We start from the raw sequence: 13226 nt of genomic DNA on the forward strand, positions 1-13226 counted from the left end.
GGGAGACTGACAAGCAGATCCCATTTAGTTTGGTGGTGTAGTAGAAGTCATGGGAGACTGACAAGGTGATCCCCTTTAGTTTGGTGGTGTAGTAGAAGTCATGGGAGACTGAAAAGTAGATCCCCTTTAGTTTGGTGGTGTAGTAGAAGTCATGGGAGACTGACAAGGTGATCCCATTTAGTTTGGTGGTGTAGTAGAAGTCATGGGAGACTGACAAGGTGGTCCCCTTTAGTTTGGTGGTGTAGTAGAAGTCATGGGAGACTGACAAGTAGATCCCATTTAGTTTGGTGGTGTAGTAGAAGTCATGGGAGACTGACAAGTAGATCCCATTTAGTTTGGTGGTGTAGTAGAAGTCATGGGAGACTGATAAGGTGATCCCATTTAGTTTGGTGGTGTAGTAGAAGTCATGGGAGACTGACAAGTAGATCTCCTTTAGTTTGGTGGTGTAGTAGAAGTCATGGGAGACTGACAAGTAGATCTCCTTTAGTTTGGTGATGTAGTAGAAGTCATGGGAGACTGATAAGGTGATCCCATTTAGTTTGGTGGTGTAGTAGAAGTCATGGGAGACTGACAAGGTGATCCCATTTAGTTTGGTGGTGTAGCAGAAGTTATGGGAGACTGACAAGGTGATCCCATTTAGTTTGGTGGTGTAGTAGAAGTCACTGGAGACTGACAAGTAGATCCCATTTAGTTTGGTGGTGTAGTAGAAGTCATGGGAGACTGACAAGGTGATCCCATTTAGTTTGGTGGTGTAGTAGAAGTCATGGGAGACTGAAAAGTAGATCCCCTTTAGTTTGGTGGTGTAGCAGAAGTCATGGGAGACTGACAAGTAGATCCCATTTAGTTTGGTGGTGTAGTAGAAGTCATGGGAGACTGACAAGGTGATCCCATTTAGTTTGGTGGTGTAGTAGAAGTCATTGGAGACAGACAAGGTGATCCCATTTAGTTTGGTGATGTAGTAGAAGTTATGGGAGACTGACAAGGTGATCCCATTTAGTTTGGTGGTGTAGTGGAAGTCATGGGAGACTGACAAGGTGATCCCCTTTAGTTTGGTGGTGTAGTAGAAGTCATGAGAGACTGACAAGTAGATCCCATTTAGTTTGGTGGTGTAGTAGAAGTCATGGGAGACTGACAAGTAGATCCCATTTAGTTTGGTGGTGTAGTAGAAGTCATGGGAGTCTGACAAGTAGATCCCATTTAGTTTGGTGGTGTAGTAGAAGTCATGGGAGACTGACAAGGTGATCCTCTTTAGTTTGGTGGTGTAGTAGAAGTCAATGGAGACTGACAAGTTGATCCCATTTAGTTTGGTGGTGTAGTAGAAGTCATGGGAGACTGACAAGTAGATCTCCTTTAGTTTGGTGATGTAGTAGAAGTCATGGGAGACCGACAAGTAGATCCCATTTCGTTTGGTGGTGTAGTAGAAGTCATGGGAGACTGACAAGTAGATCCCATTTAGTTTGGTGGTGTAGTAGAAGTCATGGGAGACTGAAAAGTAGATCCCATTTAGTTTGGTGGTGTAGTAGAAGTCATGGGAGACTGACAAGTAGATCCCCTTTAGTTTGGTGGTGTAGTAGAAGTCATGGGAGACTGACAAGGTGATCCCCTTTAGTTTGGTGATGTAGTAGAAGTCATGGGAGACTGACAAGTAGATCCCATTTAGTTTGGTGGTGTAGTAGAAGTCATGGGAGACTGACAAGTAGATCCCATTTAGTTTGGTGGTGTAGTAGAAGTCATGGGAGACTGACAAGTAGATCCCCTTTTAGTTTGGTGGTGTAGTAGAAGTCATGGGAGACTGACAAGGTGAACCCCTTTAGTTTGGTGATGTAGTAGAAGTCATGGGAGACTGACAAGTAGATCCCCTTTAGTTTGGTGGTGTAGTAGAAGTCATGGGAGACTGACAAGGTGATCCCATTTAGTTTGGTGGTGTAGTAGAAGTCATGGGAGACTGACAAGTAGATCCCATTTAGTTTGGTGATGTAGTAGAAGTCATGGGAGACTGACAAGGTGATCCCCTTTAGTTTGGTGGTGTAGTAGAAGTCATGGGAGACTGACAAGGTGATCCCATTTAGTTTGGTGGTGTAGTAGAAGTCATGGGAGACTGACAAGTAGATCCCCTTTAGTTTGGTGATGTAGTAGAAGTCATGGGAGACTGACAAGGTGATCCCATTTAGTTTGGTGGTGTAGTAGAAGTCATGGGAGACTGACAAGTAGATCCCCTTTAGTTTGGTGATGTAGTAGAAGTCATGGGAGACTGACAAGGTGATCCCATTTAGTTTGGTGGTGTAGTAGAAGTCATGGGAGACTGACAAGGTGATCCCCTTTAGTTTGGTGGTGTAGTAGAAATCATGGGAGACTGACAAGTAGATCCCCTTTAGTTTGGTGATGTAGTAGAAGTCATGGGAGACTGACAAGGTGATCCCATTTCGTTTGGTGGTGTAGTAGAAGTCATGGGAGACTGACAAGGTGATCCCCTTTAGTTTGGTGGTGTAGTAGAAGTCATGGGAGACTGACAAGTAGATCCCCTTTAGTTTGTATGTGTAGTAGTCAATCAGCTGTATGCCAATCACAAGTTTCATGACTGCAAGCAACAGCGTTACAGAAACTGAATTGTAAACAATTAAAATAAATGAAGTGAAGGACAACAATGCCAGGAGACTGGAATAAGCTTCCTTACTAATATTTTCAGGTAGGTTAGCATAATAACAACAATTAATCTTGTTCCTGTCAAATAATATGTCTTCATCGGGCATAAGCATTATTTGAAATTACTCTAACCCATGGGTTCTCTACCACATCTGACCCGTTGGTTCTTTTCTTCTAGCTTTGGGGAAAGGACAGGCCTCATTGGTGTACAATATTTAAAACACTTTATATCTATATATACCCAAACTAATGTTCTGTCCACCTTTCCAAGTTCCACAATACAGGTTATATACATTGTTTCAAGATATGGATATGGTTATCTACTCTAATACTATATATATATATATATATATATATATATATATATATATATATATATATATATATATATATATATATATATCTCCATTATGTTCCATTATTGTATCTATTATGTCTTCTATTTATTCTATTAAGTCCCCATATTTGTATATGTCTTTCTGTATTTCCCTACTTCTACTTTCTCCACCACCACTAGACCATACCATAACTAAATGATGCTGAAACTGCTTTAAATATGACCCATTTACCCAGATTTACAGTGATACTAACCCAGTTACCCTGATTTCCTGTCCCTGATGTTCACATGTTTTCCAAATTCTCCCTTCACACTTGTTGCTAATGGGTCAGTTTCACAATACCTAAAAATAATGCTCTAGGGTTACTATCTATATATATATATATATATATATATATATATATATATATATATATATATATATATATATATATATATATACCATGCTAGTATTTCATACCTATGCTCTAATTTGCTGGAAAAAGGATAGCTCTCTGAAAATGCTCAATGGTCTGGATGAAAACATTATCAGAAATGTATTTCCATCAGATTTACGACTATTTAGTAGAGAAAACAAAAACAGTGATAAAAGAAACAAATTCTGAAAAAAAGATATTGCTTTTGCATTTTTTGCTGAAAGGCAAATCATTTAGATTAAAGATTCAAGGAACAGGCATTATCTGTGTACATGAAAAGTGACTGCATTCATGAAAAATAAAATACCCAAACTAGAGAATAATGTTACTTAAAATAAAATACCTAAAGTAAATGTTTTTTCTCTTCAAAAAATTAAAATACCAAAACTATAGTATAATGATATTTTAATTAAAATACCAAAAACAACAGAACAATAGAATACTGTTATTTTAAATTTAAATTGTTATGTTAATTGTCAGGCTTAGATCCAGGATTCTGAAAATGGGTTTCTAGAGACATTTTCAGTGTTTGAAACTAACCATAGCCCACTGGTCAGAGACTTGCAGATTTCACTAGACCAAAAATGTCTGTATTAGTCTAATGGGACTAAGGAATATTTTTATTTTAAATTCGACAGAAAGGGTGGGGATGGCTGGTGCCTTCTGCATGTGCAAGGATAGTGGTTGTAATTCCATTGATTGTAGTTACAGTTTATTTAAACTACATGTACATACTTCTAAACATGCTTTGATTGACAAACAGTATATACCTCTAAACATGAATTGACAAATGTAATTAAAACTTTTAAAGAACTTGCTTAAATAGGTTTAGTGCTATATAAGTTAAAATACATTCTAAACACATTTTAGTATCAAATCAATTTCTAAGAGAAACTTTTCATTTGCTTGGCTGTGTGTGTGTGTGTCTATTTAAAAAAACAAAAACATTTGGGATTATTATTATTATTATTATTATTAATACTTATATTTGTTTATTAATATTTTATTAGTTTACATACATGATGTGCTGTTATTATTCAGACTTTCCAACACTGATCTTTATTTTATTAGTTTACATACACGATGTAATGATATTATTCAGACTTTCCAACACTGATCTTTATTTTATTAGTTTACATACATGATGTAATGATATTATTAAGTCTTTCCAACACTGATCTTTATTTTATTAGTTGACATACATGATGTAATGATATTATTAAGTCTTTCCAACACTGATCTTTATTTTATTAGTTGACATACATGATGTGATGTTATTATTCAGACTTTCCAACACTGATCTTTATTTTATTCATTTACATACATGATGTCATGATATTATTCAGACTCTCCAACACTGAACTTTATTTTATTAGCTTACATACATGATGTGATATTATTCAGACTTTCCAACACTGATCTTTATTTTATTAGTTTACATACATGATGTCATGATATTATTCAGACTTTCCAACACTGATCTTTATTTTATTAGTTTACATACATGATGTGATGATATTATTCAGACTCTCCAACACTGAACTTTATTTTATTAGTTTACATACATGATGTCATGATATTATTCAGACTTTCCAACACTGATCTTTATTTTATTAGTTTACATACATGATGTGATGTTATTATTCACACTTTCCAACACTGAACTTTATTTTATTAGTTTACATACATGATGTCATGATATTATTCAGACTTTCCAACACTGATCTTTATTTTATTAGTTTACATACATGATGTCATGATATTATTCAGACTTTCCAACACTGATCTTTATTTTATTAGTTTACATACATGATGTGATGATATTATTAAGACTTTCCAACACTGATCTTTATTTTATTAGTTTACATACATGATGTCATGATATTATTCAGACTCTCCAACACTGATCTTTATTTTATTAGTTTACATACATGATGTCATGATATTATTCAGACTCTCCAACACTGATCTCCACTTCCAAGTCAAAATAAAGAACAGTCACCCTGCAGTGAGAGCCTTGTTTTCATATTTAACACTCACTATCAGGAACGGCAACTCTTCTGAAATGCGTATTGTGAAACCTGATACTAGTATCTGTTATTTTGTTATTTTCTGCCCATTCAACCTGGTATATTTAATTTTCCCCCACACTAAAATCAATTTAGTCATAACAATGAAAGGTTATAATTCAACCATATATAGAATCTTATCACATAATCCTAAGTTTTGTGGGAATGGTTAATCTGACCTTTGTATATCATTATTCAACTATACCAGCCATAGGTCAAATGCATACAATAAGCATACCAAAACATTTGTTTCTTCCATAGGTCCTATTAAACAAATAAGCTTGAGATGATGGCTATCTGCCTTAAAAGGGGCTGGGAAATAGGGAAAAAGGGGTGGTAAGACAGTGGGATGAAGGGGGTGGGGGGATTCTGGTGACTACAAGATTTACTTTATTTGTGGCTCACAAATTTATAAAGATTTCATGGTTACTACAAGCTATAAATTTAATGCTAATGGAACATATCATTGACATTCTGTATATAGATGCTTAGAAGTCTAGTCTAACTGCAAAACTGCACACACCCAGATCTGCCATTTCATAAGGTGTGGGCAAATCTGGGTCTATTCCATTTGCTAGGAGTAATAAGTAGAACAAACAACACAGATCCTGATCTATTGCTGCATTATGCAACGGTAAACCAGGGTTTACTTTTGTTTGCAGTTGGACTAAACTTATAAGTGAGTATATATGGTAAAAACAATTTTGCAAAGACATATTTTAAAATCTATGTTTGAACAAATTTGTATTAAATACATGTATTTTACAAAACCACAAAAAATGAATTCACATTAAGTATCATGTTCCAGGTCTTGATCTTCTGAAATAACTTCCAATACTACAAAAATAATTTTGCAACCACAAGATTAATTCCGATTTAGACAACATCAAACATATGTTGCCTGTGTAGTAGCGCCTTTCTGATGTCACTGCGCTATGGGGAATTAGTCACAAGCAAGAGGGTTTCTTCTTTTTCTACCTTTAATGATGTATGTTGCCCCTAGTTCTTCATGCTGACTCCCTGCACTATGTTTGACCTGGTTATTTAAACAATCCTAGCGGACTTCAGAGAAAACATTCCCTGAAGACCTATTCTAAACTAATATTCTGGTCTGATTGTGTTAGGTGCAGACCCTTTATCTAACTCTAATCTACATATCACAATGCACAGAATCTAAATTTTGTAATCCAAAATAAAGCCATATATGTACTCTCCATACACACTCTTTTTCCACTGATGCTGTGTGTTAGAATTTACAAAAATATTATTTTGAATATGAAATTACTTGTAAACTTTATCGTTTTGAGCAAATTACTTCAAAATTAAACTATAACTACTCAACTCTATTTTAAGCACTTTATACCTACTAAAAGAGATTCAAATTTCCCTTCAAATGGTCACTAATTTTAATGTTTAAGTATTATGGCAAACTTGCTATAATTGATTTTAATTAGCTTTACAAACACATCTTCCAACTGTTCTACTGACTCCTTTGTTTCAATTTCTCTGGACTGTAACTTGACACCATAGCATTTGAATAGCTGCTGGTAACCTTGTATTGACCCCAAATCTCTGCCTCTAAATCTGACAGTGACTGTAGAGTTACTCTATCATAGACATACTGTTATTAAATTTATGTAGAGAATTTAGAAAATTTATACACAAATATATCTTTCCTTCTAAAACTAATATAAATACCATAGCACCTGAAATAACTAAATTTAGCCCTATAATATGTCCCTCCGGCCCAGCAAAATTTGGTCCCCAAATTTTTATAACATACTATTGTTTTTGTCAAATTATTGAATAAATTGGATTTAGACATGTATTTCATAATGTTTTATGTGGCATCAGTGTTCACACACACTTCCTTGCACACTACAAACCTACAAAATCTACTCCCTAAATAGAATTTACATTCCATAGTGCAGGGTATTAAGGTACAAAAATATTGCGATTTATTACAATCTTTTCAATTAGAAACAGAAATAACTTTATAATCCCAAGAGGTCTTATGGATGCTAATTTTAGGTAAATATCTTGATACATGTATATGTAAAATAATTTCAAACACTTAATTATTAATCACACTAATAATTTATATATCATCTTTGTCTACCAAAAGTCACATGAACAACAGTTCCATAAATGTCTGACTTCTCACCAATCTACAGTACTTTGTATAATGTTCCATGAATGTCACTTCGCTTTGAATGTAATCTGCAGGTATCACAAGGATTTCAAGATTTTCTTGAACTGAATAAGAACTGGCACTAACATTGTGCCATAGACTGCTTTTAAAATTACAGTAGTTATTTGTTTGCAAAGAATAATCCATTTGGAATGTGCAACATAGCTGTCAATTGTCCAAGTGTGGGATTTATACATCTGTTCTGCTATACCATAGGAAGGAAGATGTGCAGGATAGATATGGAAGAAAAGGTTGATAGGAAAGTATAGCACAGCAAAACAAATATAATGAGTCCACCTTTAAGAACTAATTGATCAAGTCCCTTTGGAATCTTCACTTTGCATACTTTCTTCTCTTTCCTTTTTGTGTCTTTGTTACATGAAATTCCCGGAGCAAAAACTGCGGTAAAGCTTCTTCAGGTTCCCATGTAGTCTTGGGGAAGTCTTGCCATTTAACCCTATAAACACGCTTGCCACGATGCCGACTACAGGCTAGAATTTCATCAACATCCAGTAAAGTTAGGTTCTTTCGCATTAGAATGTGTGGTATCGGGGAGCTGTGTTTCTCCACATGTGTTCTTTCTGTCAACACAAGGGTGATTTGCAGCCTTGCTCTCGGTTCTTGTTAGTGGCCTGGGTTTAAGAAACCGTCATTAGCCATTGTACATGTCTCCCTCATTTCTTCCTTGGTGTTGTTTCTTTCGTTCCGTGTGGGTTGTTATCATTTTGTCTGTTTTCCGTTGATACACTGAGTGTAGGTCCTTGTTCCAGTGTTCGATATTGCTTTTTGTTTTTCTGTTAAGGGTCCTTGCATATGTATTATCCATGTTCAGTTCATAGTCCTTTATCGTTTCCTGGTTGTCAACAATTTTTCTTTTTTTTTTTTTTTTTTTTTTTATGTCTAGTTTTGTTAATGATTTTTTTTTTTTTTTTTTGTTAAGAAGTCCATGCAATAGTGTTGTCCGTGTTCAGATCATAGTCCTTTATCGTTTCCTGTTTTTTTTTTTTTTATTATTTGATCCATTCATTTTCCCACTGCTGCGGCTAGTTGTTCTTGGCTTCCATCACCAGAAAAAGGTGGCATGAGACTGAAATTCATGCAGCTTCTATCCATTTTGATGCAGTAAAATCACAAGAATCAAAGGCACATATAGATCTCTAATGACAAATTTTTACCTGACAGATCACTTCGTAAAATTGTAGAATAAAGTGTAAAGAAAGGTCCTAAAGATGAATATACAAAAATTTTGCTACTTAACTTTCATATGGAGTCAGCACAGTCTAAAATAAAATGGAATTCCCCAAAATCCAGTAAAAGTTTTAGAATACAATTTTAACACAACATTTCCATTTTAAATTCTCCACCAAACTGTAGTAGCGCCTTTCTGATGTCACTGCGCTATGGGGAATTAGTCACAAGCAAGAGGGTTTCTTCTTTTTCTACCTTTAATGATGTATGTTGCCCCTAGTTCTTCATGCTGACTCCCTGCACTATGTTTGACCTGGTTATTTAAACAATCCTAGCGGACTTCAGAGAAAACATTCCCTGAAGACCTATTCTAAACTAATATTCTGGTCTGATTGTGTTAGGTGCAGACCCTTTATCTAACTCTAATCTACATATCACAATGCACAGAATCTAAATTTTGTAATCCAAAATAAAGCCATATATGTACTCTCCATACACACTCTTTTTCCACTGATGCTGTGTGTTAGAATTTACAAAAATATTATTTTGAATATGAAATTACTTGTAAACTTTATCGTTTTGAGCAAATTACTTCAAAATTAAACTATAACTACTCAACTCTATTTTAAGCACTTTATACCTACTAAAAGAGATTCAAATTTCCCTTCAAATGGTCACTAATTTTAATGTTTAAGTATTATGGCAAACTTGCTATAATTGATTTTAATTAGCTTTACAAACACATCTTCCAACTGTTCTACTGACTCCTTTGTTTCAATTTCTCTGGACTGTAACTTGACACCATAGCATTTGAATAGCTGCTGGTAACCTTGTATTGACCCCAAATCTCTGCCTCTAAATCTGACAGTGACTGTAGAGTTACTCTATCATAGACATACTGTTATTAAATTTATGTAGAGAATTTAGAAAATTTATACACAAATATATCTTTCCTTCTAAAACTAATATAAATACCATAGCACCTGAAATAACTAAATTTAGCCCTATAATACCTGGAATTTTGAGCTCTAAAATTTGGCCAAATGTTTCATGGAATTGGGATGCCTCACACTATAATGCCTCAAACTGACCCACATGCAAAACCTTCCCAATGGACAGGGGGGACCAATAAATATCCTGACTTGCAGATAGGGGTATGCCATCATATAACAAAAAAGTGAGAACAAAACGTGGATATCTCTCTGAAGCTAATCAAGAATTTCCTTCTCATGTATTTTTTGTGTGGAAAATCTCCCTGAAATAATAAGAAAATCTACCTGAAGGTTGTTCCAGAAGTATTACATGTTATAGGGTTAAACAATATGCCTGTACCAATTATAGATACACAACCAACAATACATTCTAATACACATTTTCTGATGAAAGAGGCAATGACTGCTACAGACTTAAAGCAACTTTAAAAAGATAAGCATCATTTTGTATTGATTCTCCACCTTTTATGTTAATATCTACACCAAAACAGCAAATTAATGACACATTAATAAATCTGTCAATTGTTTCACCCAGAGTATCAGTTCTAGTAATCAACTTTCTCTTTGTGAGTGTGTGTGGAGTAATATAATTTTCTGATAACGAGATTTTCCACTTTCATATACTATTAATTGTTCAAACAAACTGCCTATTCAAATGGCTGGCTGTTCAAGTTGAACTATAGTAATCTCCAGCTTTCAGAGAGGAAGAAAACTTTAAATACAGCTCAGTTTTCAGGATGCAACAAATTTACAGCAAAAACTTAATTTGGACTTCCATAGAATTATTATAATTAAGTAATTTTAAGGGTCTCAAGAGGTCAATTCTGAACAAGAAATTGACCGTATATAGCATGGCATTTATCTGAAACTGATATATTTAATCTGCATGTATGTTAAATCCATAGAGAAAAAAGTATCTGAGGTTTAAAGACTGTACCTGAAGCCATTACGAATCTCAAAACTTTAGTCTGTAACTAAAACACTCTGTAATTATAATAACTTATTAAACAGTAAGTTACATGCATGCATCATGCTTAACAGAAATTTATGCTGGCACTAACCAGTAATGCCTGTTTTCTAACCACCTTTACTGATGAGTCACAGTGACCCAAATATCTTTTCATCCAGAAAAGAATAGGTGCCTTCCTTGCCCTAAGGGCAAACTATTCATATTCTTTTTTTATTTAAAAAATGGTGCAGAGTTCATGCAGTTATGATGTAGAAAGCAATGTTCTTTCTTAGCTTGCTGTAACCTAGATGTAAACCCCAATTCAATGGCATACTGACTTCCCAAACCAGTCACGTAGGACAAAGTTTTTTTAAGTTATCATTCCCTAATTATTATGTCAAAATTTAGTTATATGTCCAAATTATTGTTTTCAAATTTAGTTATATGTCATGTGGAAATAAAGTTATCATTTCCAAATTATCATGTGGACGTTAAAGTTATTACGCTAAAATAATGTCAAAATAAAAGTTATCACACCCAGATTATCATGTCAAAATGAAAGTTATCACACCCAGATTATCATGTCAAAATGAAAGTTATCACACTCAGATTATCATGTCAAAATGAAAGTTATCACACCCAGATTATCATGTCAAAATGAAAGTTATCACACCCAGATTATCATGTCAAAATGAAAGTTATCACACCCAAATTATCAGGTCAAAATTAAAGTTATCACACCCAGATTATCATGTCAAAATTAAAGTTATCATTTCCAAATTATCATGTGGAAATTAAAGTCATCATGCCCAAGTTATCACGTAGAAACAAAAATTGGACAGCCTGATGAATGCACACTAAAAAGATAATAAAACAAAATAAAGTTAGATGACTTAGTTGTCTTACAATGCAAAAGAAAGAATGTTCACCTCTCCAGACAAATTTCTGTGTTATATTCTGGGAGATTACAGATTACTTATATTTCATTCTTCAGAGGTTTTACTAAAAAGGTAAACTTGAATAGACAGTAAACTGAATAAATTATGGTCATATACAAAGGTCCTATGGACCAAAACTACAACAACGACCCAGATCTCAACCCAGACAGAAGCATATTACATGTACCTATTTGTATTAGCAATGATTTTATCTTTGTGGGCAATAGCTCTGATTTTGAATATCTTTGAACCATTTGTTTCAAAATTATCACTGTCAATTAATGAGCATACCAAACAAAAGGACACCAGCCATGAGATTAGTCATTTGAAAAAATGAATTGTATTTACCCACCTTTTGTTACACTTTTCTGAAAGGAAAAGACATTTCTTTGTCCAAGCTACTTGCTTTGCTAAATGAATAAAATCAATGTACTGTCAGTACTCTCTTACAAGTTGAGTCCAACTCCCCAAAAAAGACATTGATTCATTGCATAATGCACTAGCAGATCAGGGTCATGTTGTTTGTTCTACTAATATTAAGTTACATTATCACAGGTCTGCCTGTGCATTATGTCATAGCAGATTTGGATCTGTGCAGTTTTCAACTGGACTCGTAAGTATATAGTAACCACACCTCTTGTACACTAAGCCAAGACATTTTTTGGCATAAAAATATTATGGGTATACATATTTTCTTTCTGATTAATAGTGACAATAGTCATGACCTATGTGTTTATGCATATTCATACCAGGAACACATCAGTATGCTAATTTCTGAAGAGTTCTGTAAGTATCAAAGCAATAAAAGCTTTAAGTGGGCCAAATCACTGACCTTTCTATGTGGTGGTCTGCAACTAACTTAAAATAATGAAGACAGAGAAATGAAGGCAGCATGAAGATTGATACATCAGGTAGAAATTGAATCTTTTTTGTTGTTCTTACTAAATATTAGGATGATTTTGAATTTTTTTACAAACTATCTGCAGGCAATGCATTGTTAGTGATTTTTACATAAAAACGCTTGTACAGCATTATTGGAAAAAGTGAATGAATCGTGATCATATCTGTGTATCAACAGAGATTTCATTGGCAATGATGATCTAGTTTCCTTATCCTTTTTTGAGCTGCACCCAAAAACAAATGACTCTTTATTCTGTGTTATGAATGGGTTTTCATGTCAAAATTAAAAATTGTTGGGTTTTCTAGTCATACAGGACAGACATTTTCCATGTAGATATTTGCCTTAACATATATTCACAGTATTACCAGCATACTGTGGTATTTTCTCCTGTGGTATGTACCACTGTACTTTTCATTGTACTAGTACTTTGGTAGTTTCTGTAATCAGGGAATGTATGGAAATTCCCAAGTAATCTTGTTATGAATTTAATGATGTTTAACAGCAAGTTTTCATTTTTCATGACAAAATAATTTCAAAAAATATTTATTTTAACAAAACAGTTGTATTTGTCACAATATTACAAATACAATTATATTTATGAT

The 13226-nt window shown here is 34.2% G+C and overlaps 1 protein-coding gene across 1 annotated transcript in view; it reads right to left on the minus strand.

Moving 5' to 3' along the window:
* Positions 1–13226, minus strand: part of LOC149784385 (uncharacterized) — a 178257-nt gene that overhangs the window by 92926 nt on the left and 72105 nt on the right. The gene's annotated exons all lie outside the window — the stretch shown is intronic.

The sequence above is a fragment of the Sinohyriopsis cumingii genome, chromosome 14 (assembly GCF_028554795.1).
Source record: "Sinohyriopsis cumingii isolate HCF-2022 chromosome 14, ASM2855479v2, whole genome shotgun sequence".
NCBI lineage: Eukaryota > Metazoa > Mollusca > Bivalvia > Unionida > Unionidae > Sinohyriopsis > Sinohyriopsis cumingii.